The following is a 15,383-nucleotide window of genomic DNA, read 5'->3' as shown; positions in this document are numbered from 1 at the left end:
ATTGTCTACCATTGTCTTTCCCTCAAGGAGGGTTATCTGTCTCCACCTCACTGATGTTGGGCTTGGTCATGTGACTTGCTTTTGCCAATGGAATGTGATCAAATGTGACATATACCACGGTCTTCTTGGAGAAACTGTGAGCTTCTGCCAGCCTGCTCTTATCCATTCTGCCACAAGAATGGCTTGTTGCACCAGGAGCTCTCCTTCAGCTTGGAGCCTAGAATGAGAGCGCATTCTGGCGGTGCTGCAGTAGTTGACCTCACATGTGAGCATGGAGTAATTGTGGGTTGTTGTAAGTCTCTGAGATTGTGGGGATTGCTACCTCTGAAGACTCACTCAGCAACTCCTGTGTTCTCTGTGTTAATCTGGTTTCCCAAAGTGGAGTTAAACCTCTTTAGTTCATAAACCCAGGTGTTCAAGAAATTGAATGGACTTTATTTCTACAACAACTCTGCCTCCAAGCCTCTATTCTGTCGGATAAGTAAAAATCCCCAAAAGAACAAAAAAACACAACCACTTCAGCCTTCCTTGGAAGACTTCCCCAAATACCTCCCTAGGTTCATGCTGCAATTACTCGGGGGGCCCAATGCCCTGGGGTTGTGGGTTTTGCTCCTCAGGTCTGGCCGTGCTTGGGGCATGGGACTCTCCAGCGGGGCTGCCTGTGATCCAGGTGCACTCCATGGCCACTCCTCTCTGCCCAGCTCCTTGAGAGTGCCGCCAGTGAGCGAGGCCTGGGTTCCCTCTGTACTGAGACACATAGACTTCCTCTCCTCTTCTCTCTCCCCCTCATCCAGAGGCACCTCTTTCCAGTCTTGGGGAAATCCTGCCTCTTTCAAGTTTCTGCAGGAAACTCTGTCTTTGCTTTCAAAACCTCTTTCCTGAGGTTTCCAGATCCCTGGAAAGCTTTGTAAGCTTCTGCTTTCACGCCATGCACCTGTTTGCCCCGAGGCAGGGAGCACAAAGCTGACTGTACCTGTTTGGCTGTGGTGGAAGGGAAAGGGAAAAGCCAGGGAACAAAAATAGGTTAGTATTTCAAATTATTATGTAACCGCATTTCTAACTCAGGGCAGGGTTTCTCGGCCTCGGCACTGTTGATATGTGGAGCCAGATAAGTCTTTGTTGTGGGGGACTGTCCTGGGCACCGTAGGATGTTTAGCAGCATCCCTGGTCTCTCCCCACTAGATGCCATTAGCAGCCCCCCTTCCATGTTGTGACATCCCAAAATGTCTCCAGACATTGCCAAATGCCCTGGGGGGCAAAATCGTGCCCAGCTGAGAGCCACTGATTCAGTGTGTGGACTGAATTGTGTGACCTTTGCTTCCCCAGGACTTAGCAGAGTATTTAACCCATAAGACTACTTAATAGATACGTTCTGATTGAAGGAATTAAAGTGGTGGATTTTCTTTGTATTTGATTGGGGGCTGCACCTTCTTAAATGGGAAGTGAAGGGAAACAAATGAGTTTGTCTTAAAAGCATTTCTCCTTCGCCGCCCTTTTGCAGGTATGCCATCTGTATGGGTGAATGCTCAAACTAATTATTGTTACTGAGGAATTATAATGAAATTCTGAATTCAGTCGCTGAACCAGTGGGGTGATTAACAACAAGTGGGTTGGGGAAAAACACTTACAAAAGGGAACAACAAAATAAATAATTTGCATGCCAAAGAATATAGTTCCTGGGAGGGCATAAGTCAATCGTATAGTTCTGCCAACATCACAGTCCCAGAGTTTGCTGCTTGAGGGATTTGCAAGAGTCAAGGATGAAAAGGTGGATTGAAAGCCCACATGCTAATCAAGCTGCCTATACCATCCTGGTTCTACGGCCTCTGAAGACCTTTCCACAATGAAAGGAGCGTTCCCTCGACAGGTGACGGCTTTGACACGAAGTCTCCTTAGCCGGTGAGGGTTCCACACTGGGCAAGAGAAGAGATGATCTGTCCTCTGAGTAGGAGCGCTGAGCCTTGTATGTGCTCTGTGAGAGTTGAGGAAGGTCTTACAGAAAAACTGATTCATGTTTTGTTGGACACAACAGCAACCCTCTGTGGAGGCAGAAACACTAGCCGGGGATTAGCTTCACTCATGTTCCATGCTGCTCATCGCCTGCTTATAACGAACGTAGGAGCGTTTATCTTCAGATGCACAACAGATAGGCTGTCATCTCAGGCTTTTAGAAACTTATATATGCAAACACTTGGCAGAGCAGGTATCTTTGCAACCTTTCTTAGTAATAACAGACTGCTGTTCAGCGCCTGGGGTACAATTTAGCGGGTACATCTCATTTTGGCATATGTGTGAGAAGGAAAACTTTGTGTGGTAGGATTACTTTACCAACATGATATTTCGGAAAGAGCTGAGGTTTAAATTACCGCGGGGCTGTATTATTGAAGTGAGAGATTTATTCAGTTTACACTGCAGATCCCTGGAGAGATAAATGTGGTTATATTATAGGTAAAATCAGAAAGGTAAATAGCAAGTCTGGACACCATTTTCTTCTAAGTAGTATTTTAGGTTTTTGAAGGACAAGAGCAGATAGAGGAGAGTTCAATCAGAATGTGAAAAATTAGGCTCAGAGGGAGCCAAGAATGTAAAAAGAAGCTTATTTTTTAGACAATAGGCTATGGCTGCAGACCTTAGAATAGCCTATTTTTGACCTAAAACTTTTTTTTTTTAAAAAAAGACTACTGGGTGTGGGCTGTTGCTCCTTTGGTGGCTCACTCGTTCCACTCCTTCCTGATCCTTCTCATGGTCAGGGGGTCCCACCCCCGAGAGTTCTCACCTCACCAAAGCCCGTTAGACACAACACATCCCCCGGAGTCTCCTCCTTTCCAGCTTCATTGCCGACTCTGCGATGTTTCACACTCACCCTTCCTACATCCCCCCACCCTGAAGCGCCCTGCTTCCTCTCTCCCAGTTGTAGCCCTCACTTTCTCAAGATCAAGCCCCAGCCTCAGCTGGTTCCCAGTCTTCCTTGAGTTACACTGATCAGTATACTGATGGCTTTCTTGCTGGTGTGTCCTCCACACTGAATTTCAGAATTTACTCCCAGAATGGGGTTATATCAGTGTATTTGAAAATGTGTTGGAGGATAAAGCTCTGAGGGATATTTATAGGCATCCCATGACAAAAGGGTGCACGTTGGAATAAGTTTGGAATCCTGTGTAGACAAAGTTTTGCCCCCTGAACCCCTGACTCCCTCACCAGAACTTCTCAATGACGTGAATCTCCAAGACGGGAAAATAATACATGGTGTTTCCACACCTTGCTCACAGGTTTTTTCCTTGTAACATCTGTTAACATCCCACAGAATTAGCATTCAGTAGAATAGAACAGATGTTAGGAATGCTAAATTAGGCTATACGAATAGATGATGCTGGCTGTGCACATGCTGGGAATGAAGGGGGTAACTGGGTTCCGAGGTGGAGAATAGATGCGTTAGTGGGAAGTCAGTAAGAGAGCATTGCCATGAAGTTACCAGCCACTGGAGATCCAGACCCAGTGGGCAGTAAATCTGGCAGTTCCAGATAGGCATTGAGAGTCTAGTGGGCCGAGTGTAGTGGTAGAATCAGGAGCTTGTGGAATAGAGAAATGGCTTTGAAAGTGCTGTGCTAAAATTCTCAGAGAACCAGGATGGGAAAGATGGAAAGGGGCATAATGATTCATAAATTCAACAGATATTTATTGAGCATTTCCTATGAATTAGAGATAAGGTTTGCAGCAATGAGGCCACCAAGGAAGACCCTGCCAGCTAGTTGAAGTTCAGAGTTTGGAGTGGAGAGGGAGAGGAATGGAGAAAGCCAGCTACTCAAGACACCTGTGCAGGTGTTGAAAAGCATGGATGGGGTGGCCTGCCAGAGCAGTCCTGCTCAGTAGCAGCCTGGCACTTCTTCCCTGGGGCCAGGAGCATTCTCTGTAATTTCCAAACCCCATTGCCTGGCAGGATGTGGGCTGTTGACATACAGCCTCCTGACTTAGTAAGAGCACAAACAGCTGGCAGCTGGAGTTGGCCAGGGGCTGACGTTGCTGTCCATGCCATGATGGAAACCAACAGCAAACCCCTTGCTGCCAAATGACTTCTTGGGTTTCCAGAGCAGAGAAACCCACTGTAGTCGATGAACTCCCCTTCCAATTTCTTCTCATTTGAGAAGCACCCACCACATTTCTACAACCCTTTGTCTTCTTTATCCCCTTCTTGAATTAGCTCCCACTAACATTCTTTTATTTCCAATCACTGTTCAATGACAGGCATATTGAAGTACCTAAAAAATAAGGCAATTTGAGCCCTCTGGAACAGTTCCTTGTTCTTCCTGCCTAGAATATCCTCTATCCACAGCAGGAAGTTCAATTAGCAAATCCGTGAATCAGGATTTTAATTACACATTTATCTGGAAGGAAAATGCCAGCTTCACATCCACCCTATACCTTACTTGTGGGAATCACAGTGTGACATTGACCGAACCTGGGTCCCTGTGGTGCAATGTGAGATGGTGAAATGCAAACATCTTGGTGGAAATTCATTCACTTTTGTTCATGGGTGTTCCTGTATTTAGCAAGTAGCAAGAATTCTTGGTTGTACGAAAAAATTAGAATTGACTCTAGAAGGTTAAGACATATCCTAATTAAGAAATTCGCTAATTCTTATTCCCTGTTGTGTCTGTAGACTGTATTTGGTTTGAAGTCATGACTAAGCATCTGAATAGTATCTTTTACTTGAACACGTTCTCTGTTGTTATCTTGTCTTCCCAGCTAGATGATATGCTCTTTATGGCTGGGGACATTCCTCCTCCTTTTCTTTTCCTGCCCCCGCCCTCTTCCCCTGTCCTCTCCCCCTGCCCACTCCCCCTTCCCCAATTCATCTTTCCACTGCAGCTTTTGAACGTAGAGGCCCCAAAATGCTCACTGAATGTCTTCCATTAATATCTTTAAAAGAAGATTGCTTTGAATGCCTCTGTGGTTAGATGTACCCTAACCTGAGTGGGAGGCATAGTAAAAGGACAGGGTACTGGGGTAACTAGGCCCATCCTCTCTGCAGGCTGTGACCCCCCCTGTTGTGGGTGAGAAAAGAGGAACATTTGTCAGACAGAATCTTAGGAGATTTTGTTGACCACATGAGTTCAACCAACTCTCAAAGAGTGGAGGTGATTCCGAGAGAGAGGATCCAAGAAAGATCTCAGATTTGAGAAAGATCTAAGCTCCAGACTTACAATAATTCCCCCAATCCTCTCTGAAAGCCAATAGATCTATCCTTCTCATGAAATTGACGGAATATATACCTTTGTGATGGTATATATGGCGACTTTGACCCTTGGTCCCTTGAGGTCTTAATCTTGTTTTTAAAGAGTCCACAACCATGACCAGACTCCTTGGCTCCCCACAGTCTAAGAAGTTTTAAATTATTGATTTATGTTTCAGATTTGGGAAACCAACATTCTTTTCCTTTTCCCTTCATCCCTGTTTACAGAGGGATCTAACTGGGCTCAAGGTTTGCAGGCATCTTTGTCTGACCCCGGGAAGAAAGGGACAAAGGAAAGCCAGTAAGAGATGACTGGTTGCTCCAAGCCATCCTGCGTTCCTTGTTCCCTAGCAGCGAATGGGGGAGGACCAAAGAGTGAATGTGTCCTGCTCCCTCTGGGTTCGTGCTAATTTTGTGTTTTGTTTGTTTTTGTTTGTTTGAGGAAGACTGGCACTGAGCTAACATCTGCCAATCCTCCTCTTTTTTCTAAGGAAGACTGGCCCTGAGCTAACATCCATGCTCATTTTCCTCTATTTTATATGTGGGACGCCTGCCACAGCATGTCTTGCCAAGTGGTGCCATGTCTGCACCTGGGATTCCAACCAGCGAACCCAGGGCCGCTGAAGTGGAATGTGCGCACTTAACTGCTGCACCACCAGGCCGGCTCCTAATTTTGTCTTAATATGACGGAAAATATCATACTTGCACACTCGTTAAGCATACCTGTGATAGGAAAGAATTTGTGGGCCAGTGAGGAATTAGAACCATCTCTTAGGAAGTTGAGATGTTCAAACAGGAAGTGAAAAAGCTGTAGGAATTACAAAGTAATTCTCCTACAGTATGCAGCTCTGAGCTAAGATTTAATTAAGACATCGTGAATTTGTAGAATATTTCTGCTAAAGACCTTTAAATCTAGGCTGTAGGAATAAACACTGAGAAGGATCAAAAGGCCTTTGGAGTGGGTTCAGAGACAGTATCTTCAAATATTTTCCTTTTTGCCTCTGAAGAATTTTGAAAAACAAAATATTCCTTCCCACATTTTTAAGTTAATTGAAAGAAATTAACTTAAAAGTTAACATAAGTTTACGTAAGGTAAACATTTAATGTAAGTTTAAGTAAATGTAAAAGATGTAATTTACCACATGTAGGTATGAACATTTCGAAACACACCTGTTGCATTCCTCTTATTTTGTCTTATTGCGTTCCTCTGCAACGTAGCCAACACATTTCAGTGTCCAAAGACCACAGCAGTTTACACTGAAGTAGGATTTATCTTAATGTGTTTCTCTTGCCATGAGTTTCAGAGTGTTACATTTTTTTCTGTATAGAGTTATTATTACAGGTTTGGGTGATTACTAAATATAAAAAGTAAGATCAATTGGAAATGCATCACGTCATGAGACAGAAGTGTTAAAAATTAGTTCTTATATTCGTAGATGAATTTTGCTGGGATGAAACAGCATCAATATTAAACCTGTTTTCCATTTGTATATTTGTAAGCATTTGATACCTTGTTCATAAGTGAATAAATGGACAGTTTTGTTATTTCAGTATTGGTCAATTCTTTGGACTCCTTTCAAGTTAAATTCCGAAAAAATCACCTAGTGATCTTTCATTAGAGTGGGGGAAACGTTTTTATCAGTGAATTGTTTGACTCAGTCTCTATTTAACTAGGTTAAAAGCAGTAAATTGGAAACCATCTGACTTATAAAAGGATGCTTAGCCCAGTGAGAGAGCCACTGGTTTTCTCAGCAGCGAGGTTTGAATTGTCCCCTTGTTGCCTGAGGTTTCTCCTTGCAGGGCTGTGCACTGACTGTGAGAGTGAGCGGGGCGGGGCGAGCTCGGCCTTTCTTTCATAAAATGGGGACAGGACTCTTATGAAGGGCGCAGGGAGCAGAGAGTCAGTGTGAGAGCCCTAACTGCATTTGTCCTCAGGAAGATCACTATCAGGAAAGAGTCCAGGGCATCGTCTCCCCAGGACGGCCTGGGAGCCGGGAGATGGGGAAGCTGTGGCACACACCAGCCCAGTGGAGAAGCCAGTTCATCCGGGACCAGCGTGTGGAGGTGCTTACGCCCTTGGAAACGGGCCCTTTGATAAAACCTCCAGGATGGGGAGCTGCTAACCCATGAGAAAAGCAGAAGGGAGAGGAACACAAGAGGATTTAGTCTGATGGGTGGTGAGCAGTTCTGCTCTATTTTATTGAAAACATCATTAGAATCAATATAATGAATTTAGACCAGAGTCCAAAAGGGTTCTACCGTTGGGATGTAGCATCAGTCCTTTTTCCAGGGATTTTAAAGAAAGTTGTAACATGTTTGACAGTAAAATTTTCAAGCTTTGGGAGTTTTCCTTGTTTGATCAAGGACAGGCCATGACCAAACCACAAATAGGTTGAAAATTGTTTTCAGTAAGTTTTTCTTGATTTGCCTGTATGGGAGAGGAGTGACTGCCCGGTTGTAGTACCATAGTAGGCTCTGTTTTCAAATAAAGTTCTGCTTCGGTCACTTGCTGGCTGTGTAACCTGAGGAGATTTACTAAGGTCTCCAGCCTCAGTTTCCTTATCTGTAAAATAAGACCTACTTGATAGAAGAGCGAGGAATAAGTGAAATGAAATGATTAAATGTAAACTGTTTTACATGCTGCTGGCACATACTAATTGCTCAATAAATAATAACTATTAACCAAAAACTGGAGGGAATTTTAGTAAAAGAGCTTTACTTATTAGAGCTTATATGAAGAAGTCTTTGACTTTTGACAGCCTCTAAATTGTCCAGTTTTTATTCAGCTGTCAATCATCTGGCACCGTCTCTGTGTATAGGAGGGGATGTCAGAGTCCCCAGTGTAAGAAGCAGGGCTGATATGCACAGTAACAACTCAGTGACTCTTTTCAGTCTGTGCAATGTGGCAAAGGATGTAGCAGAGTGGAGAGGACAGTGAATTGGTGGCCGAGGCTCTCTGCTTGTAGCCCCTCGTACTGCCACTAACCCGCGATGGATCGTGGGTAGATTGTTGGACTTCAGTGCTGATGAGGATTTTAGGCTGGTTAATTTTAAAACTGCAGGTGAGAAGCAGGCTCCAAGGCCTGGAATTTGCTTGTCCTTTGATGGAGACATTTGCATTTGTGAAGGAAATCTCCATGCCTCCCCCTCTGCACCAGGAGGAAGGGAGATGACCTTGTCTCCAGAAACTCTTAATGGGGAAGGCAAGAACTTAAGTTGGTTACTGTCTGGCAATCTCATATAACTGATTTAGGGTGGTGGCTTCTGACCTTTACTTAATCCGATTTGATTCTTATCTAAAAGTCATGGGATCACCCAATAACCAGATCCCACCTGCACTGATACCATTTTAACTTTTTTTCCATATTCTTTCCTTTGTCTTGTAAAGAGACAACTCACATACCTATGCCTTAAAATTAGCCCTACCCTCAGCTCATGTTTGCAGCAGAAGCGGCAGCAGCAACATGCCCGCAGCAGCTCTGACTGCCCATGGGCCCTGTCCGCATGCTATTCCACACTATTCTCTAAATAAAAGAGCACTACTGCCAGATCTTGAGAGCCCAAGAAATCTTTCTTTCGACTCCTTGGCTCACCGACCCCACATCAAGTGCCATTTGCTAAGAAATGAGGCTGTTGGCCAAACCCACCTGTGTGCAGGCCCATGTGGCTAGTGTAAATGGGTGAGCCTCCAGGAGTGTAATACGATAGTCTCTGACCACATCCTTGCCTGGACTGTGGTCAAGGATGTTGACGAAAATAATCCATAACCAATCTATAAATGAAAATTTGGGTGAGTTTATTCTGAGCTTAACTCTTAGGATTATAACCCGGGAGAGTCTTTCCACAAAGGAACAGAGCACTCCAAAGAAGTAGGGGTACACAGGGTGGTTATATACCCTCAAAGAGGGTATTTCACATATGACTGAAATGTCCCTCCCTCAATAGTCACAAGATTGCCCTGTTGGCACAGCACTTGATGGACACAGCAGGTAGTGGTCTGCTATCTCGGTGGGCGTAGCAGGAGGCAAGTTATTGTCTCCAGCTGGGCGGTCACAGATGAGCGCAGCAATCAGTTTCTTGCCTAAGGAAAGATGCTTAATCCTTAAGGAGACGCCAACGTTGGGAGGGGGAGAGAAGTTGCACCTTTATCTCAAGGGCCTTTGCTCTTGCCATAGGGAATCTCTAAAGCAGATATACAATGCATGCTCAATGGCCACAGTCAGGCCCTTTTGGAAAGACAAGGTCAGGCCGAATTAGGTTTACACAAAATGGCTTCCTCATATACTTCAATATATCCTATTACTTGCCATTTTTATTTGTCAAGGATGACCCCTGACCTATTACACAGCCTTTGAAAAGCCTGGGCAGGCCTCACAGAGCAGCCAGTCCCAAGTCTGTGTAGGGGATACATGCTGAGCGGGACTTCCACATGCTCCCAGGTGTAGAAGGATCTTAAAGCTCCTCTTCAGCTCTGAAAATCTTATTCTTTGGATACATTTCAGCCCTTAAAAAAATAAATACATAAAACTAATTGAATTTGATATCCTTCTGAATTTCCTGTCATCAGTACTTGAAAGGAGATCCTTTCCTATAATGGACCAAATAATGCAAAAAAGGAAAAATGCAAATATAGAAGCATAAAAAGATGTGTCAGAAAAAGAATTAAAATTACGTTGACAGCTTTCTTTTTCCTTTTAGGAACAGATGAAACTTTTCTAAAAAATGAAAACATTTCACAAAGTGAATATAGGCAGAAGGCACTTGCAGTACTGCCAGGTTCTGATGAAAATTTATTTAGGGTTATAAGTGATTTTTCAGTTTGCAAATTTACATTTGTCAAAGAAGCAGTTCTATAAAGATTCCGGTGGTAGTCTGGTGCTATGGGTCGCCTTTGTCTTTCCACAGTGTAAGCCCTCAAACTGAAGTGGAACTGCTAATTAGTGGAGGCACAAACCTTCACCTTGTAACTCTGCTTAAATCTTCAGAAGAATAAACTCGAGTTTGTGAAGGCTGCAGAACAAAGGTAATTGCCCATTTTTCTTAAATAAAAGAAGTGAAAGTGACTGAAGGTTAACTTTCTGTTTCCTGGGAAATCCCACAGGATGTCTCGAGGCAGCCACATTCCCTCTGAACTGAGAGTCGTGAGACGACAGCCCAGTCATCTTCAGGATGTTCCAGTTCATAGTTTAGAACGCCGAAAAAGCGTCATGGCTCATCGAAACACCACTTTAGAAGTTCCAGTTTCCCTCATGCGGGCAAGTGAGGCAAAGACGTGCTTGTTATCACTACACATGGCTTCTGACAATTAGCCATATTCCAGAAGCATCACCAGAAGTCAGAGGAAGCCTTTCCACAGGGCGGGTGGGAGTTCCACGTGCCTAATTAGCCAGGAGTAAATTATTCAGCATTAAATAGGAAACCAGTCAGGACTTCCAATTATAATTCAAAAATGCGTTCTGTTCTATGTTGCAATAAAAATAACATTCTGGAGTGAAGGCATCAGATAAGGCACGGTTACAGGAAATGCTGGGGGAACAATTACCAAGAAGTGAAATTAGAAAGCTTGAAATGGACGGGTGAAACCTGACTGGAATAGGCATAGCTTTCCTCTCAATAAATTGCCGGGGAAATGGTCCTCAGGAAGACAGTGATATCTTTAGTCTTGTAAGTCAGGAACATTCCAGGAATGGCCCTATTTTTGTAAGACTGGTTTAGTTATGAATGGGGTGGGGTTGGGCGTTAAATTTTCCCTTGATATTACAGTTTGAATCTCTGGTGAGACTGAGCCAGGCCATGTGGGTGGAAGGGTGTTCCTGGCAAAGCGTGTCGTATTTTACTGAACGGCAGGGATGAGTTTGTTAAAGCAAGGAGATTTCAGTCTAAACCAACGATTGATTGTGGTTGATGATGAAAGTGTCTTCTTCTTTAATTAGTGAAAATATTTACGATTCTCTTGGAGTTGGCCCAGGTTATTCATTAATGACAAAGATGCTTAACAATGAATATAAAAACCCTCCTTTCTGGGTGATGGGAAGGAGGAGCTAAGAATCCCATGACAATTTGGACTTTCAGAGCTGGCATCTGGGATCATTGGACTCTGATCAGCAGAGTCAGTTCAGTCGTGTCCTATCCAGATAGAGCAACTTGGTGAGAGAGAAATGATCTTGGAACTTAGAAAATGCTTAAGAACGTTGTCCATTTCTCAAGCCACAATGTCTAAAATTGTGTATTGAAGGCTTCTATTTATGTAATTCTATTTGAATATATTTAACACAATTTTTGTAGTTGGGTAATGAAGTAGTGCTTTCCTGAGTGGGCTGTGCAGCCAAGGGCACTGAACTAGTCAGGCCTCCTTCTCATCCTGGATCGTGGATGACACTCAAAGGAGTCCGGTGTGTGTTAAGAACAGTCTTGCTGTTAATCCTCATAGTGCCTGTAAAGGGTCAGAGTGCATTAGCTTCCTATTTCTGCTGTAATAGATTACTACAGATTTAGTGGCTTAAAACAACACACATTTACTGTCTTACAGTTCTGGAAGTCAGAAGTTCAAAATGGGTCTCCCTGGGTTAAAAATCAGGGTGTCGGCAGGGCTGCGTTCTTCCAGAGGCTCAAGGCGAGAATCTGTTTCCTCGCCTTTCCAGCTTCCAGGGGCTGCCTGCATTCACTGGCTCATGGCCTCTTCCATCTTCAAAGCCAGCAGTTCATAGAGTCTTTTTTTCACAAGGGATCGCTTGGAGAATGACTCTTTTATCTCTCTTTTCCAAATTTAAGGACTCCTGTGATTACCTAGGGCCCACCCAGATAACCCAGGGTAATCTCCCTATTTTAAGGTCGGCTGACTAACAGCCTTAATTCCATCTTCACCCTTAATTCCCCCTTGCCATGTAAAATAACGTGTTTACAGGTTCCAGCGGTTAGGATGCAGACATATTTGGGGGGGCCATTATTCTGTCTACCATAGTAAGTATTATTATTACCCATTTTACAGGTGATAAAACAGAGATGTTAAGTAACTTGCACAAAGTCACATAGCTAGGAAGGATCGGCGGTAGGATTTGAACCTGACACTACAGTCCGTTCTGTTAATCACTGCTCTATATACCTCCTCTGATATCATAACAGCAGGAGACTGGGTCATCCAAGCTCAACAGTGTCAACAGACGCCTTAGCTGGATCCATCCACACTCCACATGGTGGTCCTGGGTCCCCTGATCTGGAGGAGTAACTAGATGACTCTGTCTCTTTCAGGATGGTTCTTCTGGCTTTTCTCTGCCACAGTCCTAACTGAGGTATGACCGCACAGGATAGAGAGTTCATCCCTCCAGAGGTAGGTGCATCTTTCTCACCTCGTTAACATGTATTTATCAAATCCTTACTGAGACTTTAGCAGATGTTGCAGCTGGCTCTGAGGAACCTCAGCTTAGTGGAATATTGCTCCTGCATTTGAAGAGGTCACTGTCACTGGCAGAAAGAGACAAAGGAACAGTTTCAAGAAACTGTGGTAGGTGCTATCATAGAATTGTGTAGAAGGTTGAGTTCTACTAATTCTTCCTCCAAAGCATATAGACTCTATTTCCTCTCCATGGACATCCCATAGCTCAAGCCACCACTGTCTCTGTTACCTGGACAAGAGTTTCCTCATTTGTCTCTGTTTCTACTCTTGAATTCCTATAATCTACTCTCCAAAGATCAGTTAGAGTGCTTTTTAGAAAGTACAGATCAGATCTTATCACCCGCCTCTACGATCTTTCAGGAGCTTCCACTGTACTTAACATACACTGAAGATCTGTAGCAAGTTCTTAGCCTCCTACAGGGTCTGACCCTTGTTCGTCGCTGCAGACTCATCTTGTACCCCCCTCCCTCTTGCTCACTCTTCTCTCACCAACCCTTCTTCTTCTTAAACTGAAATACACCCGGTCCTTCTGAGCCCCGGGCCCTTGCACATGCTGTGTCCTCTGCTTGGCATGCTCTTCCATCTTGCTCTTCACGTCGCTGGTTCCTTCTCATCTTTCAGGTCTCAGCTGACTTGGCCACTTAAATAGATTCCTCTCTCCCTCATTGTTCCTACCACAGTCCTCTGACTTTCCCCCCTGTAATCTGTGCTGTCTGTAAGTTTCCTGAAGGCAGCAGCCATAGCTGGAGTCCAGCACAGTGCCTGGTGCACAGGAGGAACACAATGAGTGTTTGAAAAGAATTACCAAGTAGCAGAAAAGAGACCAATCAACTCAGTCAAAAGAGAATATGGTACTTTCCTCCAGGGTCGTAGTGGGGACGACAGGAAAGTGGGACTACAGGAGAAAGCTCACACACACTTAGCTTGGCATCTGGTGTAGATGAAGCGTTGGCTTTTGTGACTTTCATAAATGGCTCAGGTTGTGTTTCCATGTAAAATTCATATTATTATCTCTTCCTAATTTCGTAAAAGGGAGAACGAATGGGGAGTGTGTCTCAAGTCCAGCTGCGTCGCATCCACCTGCAGGTCCTGCGTTGGAGACCTCTGCCAGGGACCTTCTCCTCGTACTCGGAGGGCAGCTCTCACTCAGCTCCTGGCTGTGTCCCCCACGAGAGTCGTCTGCTCTAATTGGACACAGACCACTGCTTACTTAGCTTTAATAACAATTCTACTTGTTAATAAACAGAATTAATCTTGATTAAGCTAATTTATTCAAATAATATTCTATGCTGATTCCTTGGGGGGGGGGTCCATTTCCTTAGGACTTTATGCGTCTGTTCTAAATTTGCGATTCTTTTTCCTCTCAAAGGGCATTTATTTCCTTCCTTCATCCTCAAAGTAAACATGTTTAGACTATGAAAAAGAGCTTATGGATGGAAATAAAAGGGAGGCGAAATCACCCTAACTTGGTTCCCCAGAATCAAGCTTTTGCTTGTTATTTTAGTGAAGGAATGTGTTAATGGCAAAGGCAGACTTGTTTCTTTGGTGTGGAGGTGGTTTGTCAGTTTAGAACAGGCCCACTTGGTTTGTTTTTACTGCCGGATGACCCTGACTCACCAATCTACAGTCAAACAGTGCTTGTAAGTCATCGTTTCCCTGCTGGAGTCAATGGGGATCAATTTTCCAGCCTCTAGAAACATCCTCTACAAATCTCTGAACGTATTTTGCAGAAAAATACTCTCCAGCCTGATTCAATCAGCCTGCTTCCAAAGTTTATCATCTGTCTTGACACCTGAAGTTACTCTTGTTCATAGACTGAGCTGTTCTGGCTGGCCCACTGCATGGAGAACATTCTCTGGAGAGGTTCTCCCACCTGGGAGGGCTGGAAGGTACTGATCTGTTCACATTCTGTTCCCTGGTGCCCGTATAATAAAACCTGTGGCTTCAACAGCCATATAGTTTCAGATTGTTAGTAGACTTTTTCTTTTGCCACATTGATACGCATAGGACTTAACTTTAAGGCATTGCCCTTATTAAGGTTGACTCCTAGAATAGAAGGTTACTGCTGGATCAGCAACTGTAACTGGAATCCTTTATTCAGCTCTGACATTTTGTTTTAATACTTAAGAGGAAGCACTTATTTCCGGTGGAGTGAGTTTTACGCAGTAGGTCTACTGCAGACTCTCTCATGCTCATTTACTCTGCTCAACCAAGACTCCACTAAGGAATTAAGTTTCAAGGCACTCAATGAATATAATGAATTAACTTCAATGAATATAATGAATTAACTTCTCGCCTCTGCATCTAGAATGGTACTAGCTTTGTGCCAAGGCTCTAGGGAATCCAGTGTCTCCTTTAGCATCAGGGCTTTATGGAATCAGCTCTTTGCCTGGGTTAGAGATGGAGCTTCCAGGGTTTGTACTCAAGGTACTTCCTAATCCATGAAGAGACCCATCCGTTACACCAACGGGGGGGGGGGGGGGGGTGCGCTGCTCACCTTTGGTTTGTTTCTCTTGGATTCAGCACAGTCTCTGGCCTGTGTTTCCGCTTTCTTAGTGTCCATACAACACAATCACACTGTGAATCCTTGTTCTGGTCTCAGTGCCGTTAGTCACTGCCTCTCTGACTTTTTCTAGTCTCTCCCAGTCCACATTAGGAATAATAATATGAGTCCTTCCTATCTCACAGGAGGATCAAATAAGAAAATGTTTTTGAAATAATTTTATAAAATATAAAGCCGTATAATGATTGTAACGATTC

The 15,383-nt window shown here is 44.0% G+C and overlaps 1 long non-coding RNA gene across 1 annotated transcript in view; it reads left to right on the top strand.

The window, feature by feature from the left end:
- Positions 1-12,576, top strand: part of LOC139084878 (uncharacterized) — a 35,646-nt gene extending 23,070 nt beyond the window's left edge. Inside the window, exon 3 of the long non-coding RNA XR_011542770.1 lies at positions 12,479-12,576. This is a non-coding gene — a long non-coding RNA (uncharacterized lncRNA). The remainder of the gene's footprint in view (positions 1-12,478) is intronic.
- The last annotated feature ends 2,807 nt before the right edge of the window (positions 12,577-15,383 follow it).

Source organism: Equus przewalskii, chromosome 1, assembly GCF_037783145.1.
Source record: "Equus przewalskii isolate Varuska chromosome 1, EquPr2, whole genome shotgun sequence".
Lineage (NCBI taxonomy): Eukaryota > Metazoa > Chordata > Mammalia > Perissodactyla > Equidae > Equus > Equus przewalskii.
Note: the sequence above shows the minus strand (reverse complement) of the source record. Positions and strands in the feature narration are given on the sequence as shown.